Genomic DNA, 3759 nt, shown 5'->3' with positions numbered 1-3759 from the left:
GACTTACAGAACTGCTTTAGTAAGTGATAACAATGATGGGGTCAATGTGTTCAAACAAGGAAGAGTATTGTATAGGGGCTTAAATGGTAAATTCTCTTTCTGTAGTAATTGTTTTAAAATTGCAATTCATCATATAGATATAGATATAGATCACATTCAACAATAATACAGAAGTTATACAAATTTTTAGGTGGAAGGAGAAAAGAAAAAGAAAAAATTGAATAAACTCATAACCATGCACTAGTCAAGAATATCATTTAAAATTTAAAAAAATATTCAGCTACATTGTACGACCTCAAAACTTAGCAGTTTCTAGTAAAAATCATGTCTCATGGACTGTGATAAATTGTGCTGATCAAGGCCACAGGCCTGAGCTTGCCTCACTCACCTATCTGTGCGTTCACTGGGGAAAGCTAAGCTAAGAAGTTTCCACTGTAGCACTTTGGTCTAGTGCTTGTCCCTCAGCATCACTGAGTAACTTTCTGAGCAGCCAGGCACCCTCTCTGCATGGAATGAGAAAGGAGTTAATAGAGCACATAGAAGCACAGTAGGCAGATCTCATAAGGCTCAGGAGAAAAATGTTAAGATTATAGTTTTTAAGCTCATTCTTTTGCTGAAATTAAGTCACACAGTCAAACTCAAAGTCCAGTGTGTGTGTGTGTGTGTGTGTGTGTGTGTGTGTGTGTGTGACAGGGGTGATAATGAATGCAAAACTATGAAGCCAGGGAAAAATTACATAGCAAAGGGCAAAAATACAAGAGTGGCTGGTACTCAAAGATAGGACATCATCCACAAAAAATAAAAGGCTAAGAAGATGAAAAGAGATCACATCGGCTGTATAGTTTCCACTATGAAAATTGACATTTGAATAGAAATATAATCTGTAGACAGATAAAAAATGGAAATAAGGAAACAAATCACTATGTGAAATAAATAAAATACAGTGCAGTTAGTAATTTTAACAAAATATCTGAGAGATCATATATATCAGTTACCTTAACAAATAAATACATACATAAGCTATTAAAAATTTATAAAATCCACACTGACTATAAGTAACAAACCTAAAGGGAAAAGTGAAATTTAAGGGATGAGCAAGGGAGTATTTGGAAAAAAGCAAGCAAAGGAAACAGAGAAGTTCTGGTGTCCCTTTCTAACAATGCACAATGAAGCAAACAGAATTAAGTGAAAAAAAGGACAATGTTTCAATATATCAAGTCTATGGTTCATAATGTAAATAAAGTAATTATGAATACCAATTCATCAGTCAACATAGCTCCAAACCTCAAGAAGATATTTAAGGCCATGCAAAAATATGAACAGGTATATATATATATTTTTTCTAATAACAAAATGGGCTGGGGAGATAGCTCAGTGGTCTAAGCACCTGCCTGGCAAGTGCAAGGACTGGGATTTGATCCCCAGTACCACATGACCTGTGACCACATGCCTTGCTGACAAACCAAGTTCAGGTGTGGTGGTGCATGCCTGTAATTCCACCTCTGGGGAGGCTGAGACAAGAGAATCACTACTAGTCCAAGCTGCATAGGAAGACACTGTACCAGATAAATAAATAAGTAAATGATTTAAAATAAATAAATAAAAAACATCCAAAGAAATTGAAATTTTCCCTGGATGCCCACCAGTAATAGATAATCAGAAACACCTGTAGCCAAACAAGATTAGGTTTGTTATTTGCTACAGCAAGAAATTTCACACACCAGGAGAAACCACAGGTTATTTCCCAAAGAAGATATTAGGAATGGCTTATTATAAGAATTTTCTTTATGCTACATACCTGGGGAACATTTCAAAGAACAGGAGTTTCTTAGGATTGCATGGTATTACAGAGCAAATGAATCTCAATACCTTAGATTAAGTTATACTTAGAAAGTGGCAGAAACTAAGTTGAACTTAACCATAATTGACACATTTAGCAAAAACTCTGGTACCCGTATGAAATGGAAGCAGTAAATATTTGGTCATTGGTCTGTGCTTTTATGTTATCTTTTAGTTTATTATTTTCTGTTTTGCTTCTTGATGTGCTTGTTTGTTACTGTTGTTTTGATGCTGTTGTCATTTTTGGTGTTCTGAGATGATGATATTAATTCTCTTGTCTTGTTTCTTCTGTGAAAGTCTTACATTCACTGTTTAGGGTATTCTATAATATTATTACCTGGTTCCTTCAAATAGTCCATAAGATAGATTTAAAGTTATTTTCTTGCTTTGTTTGATGCTCAGCTATTCAAGCAGAGTGCAGTTTTCTGCCTTTGGCTGTGGGCTGTAGGTTGAGACTCAGTGTTTAATGAATACCACAGAAATCATGAGATGTAATTACTGATCAAAGTTATAAAGAATGAAGCTTGCATTATGGTTTCAGGCTTGTTCTCTCTCTCTCTCTCTCTCTCTCTCTCTCTCTCTCTCTCACCCCCCGCCCCTCTCTCCATTTGTCTTGCATGAGCCACTTCCTAATTTCTTTCTCTCTTTCTTTCTCTCTTTCTTTCTCTCTTTCTTTCTCTCTCTCTCTCTCTCTCTCTCTTTCTTTCTTTCTTTCTTTCTTTCTTCCTTTCTTTCTTTCTTTCTTTCTTTCTTTCTTTCTTTCTTTCTTTCACTAATGTATTAGGTACAGGGTCTCACTATGCAGCTCAGACTCATGGTGATCTTCCTGTTTTCCATCTCCCCAGAGCTGGGATCACAGGCGTGTACCTCCATGCCAGGTATCAGTGGCCGGCTCAGCACACATGGGAGCTAGCATGGCGTGTGGGGCCAGGAATTGAACTCTGGTCCCTGCGCTTTCCTAAGCAGGCTCCCAATTCCCATTTTCTGAGATTCCATTGAAGTTTTCCTATTGTTAGCAACAAAGCCTGCTGTAAAGTTAGCATGCTGACTGATAACCTTGCATTTTTCAGCTTTCTGTTGCTAGAATGAAACATCCAATACCAACAAATTAAAAGAGGAGAGGTTTAACCTGGCCTATTGTTGTGAGGTTGCAGCCCATGGCCCAGTGGATCCCAGGTGGAAACACGAGGGCCGAGGGCCTGAGGGAGGACAGTTGCTCGCTTTGTGGCATCCATGAAGCAGACTGCTCAGGAAAAATCCAAAAGGAATGGGCAGTATGATGTTCACACAAGTGGGGCTGATTTATTTTACTTAAGAGTATGGTCTCTAGTTGCACCCATTTACCTATAAAAGCCTGAAGTTTATCTTTCTTTATAGCTTCATAATACTCCCTTGTGTAAAAATGCCACATTCTTTTTATCCATTCCTCAGTTGACAGGCATTTGGATTGTTTCCAAGATTGTATTATCTCACTAATGTAAAATCCTGAAAGAATAAATAAAGTTCGAAGGTTATAAATGGTCGTAGTTGGTACATTGTGTCAACTGGAGATGTCAGAGGCTTGCCTGGATTGGCTTGGCGATTCTATAGAGTAACTCAGCAAAAAGGGGTTTATAATGGGGATGAGGAAGACTTCTGCTTGCTCCACTTCCTCCTGGTCTTTACAGTCGGCACGGAAGGAAGAGAGAGGCTGGCTAGAAGCCGCAGCTGCTGTCCTTCCCGTTGCTCTTCTTTGCTTTCTACTGCCATGAACGACTGCCGTCTGCCTTGGAGCCAGCGGAGTATAGACTAAAACCTCCACCACCAACCATGAGCTAAATAAACCTTTCCTTCTTTCATTTTGTGTGTCAAGTAATTGTCTCAGCAATGAGAGAAGAACACCTGAGACCATGAGAGGTAAAGAATCTGTTCAAACAGAAG

This window comes from Octodon degus, unplaced genomic scaffold (genome assembly GCF_000260255.1).
Source record: "Octodon degus isolate 3935 unplaced genomic scaffold, OctDeg1.0 scaffold00099, whole genome shotgun sequence".
NCBI lineage: Eukaryota > Metazoa > Chordata > Mammalia > Rodentia > Octodontidae > Octodon > Octodon degus.
This window is presented reverse-complemented; position numbering follows the sequence as displayed.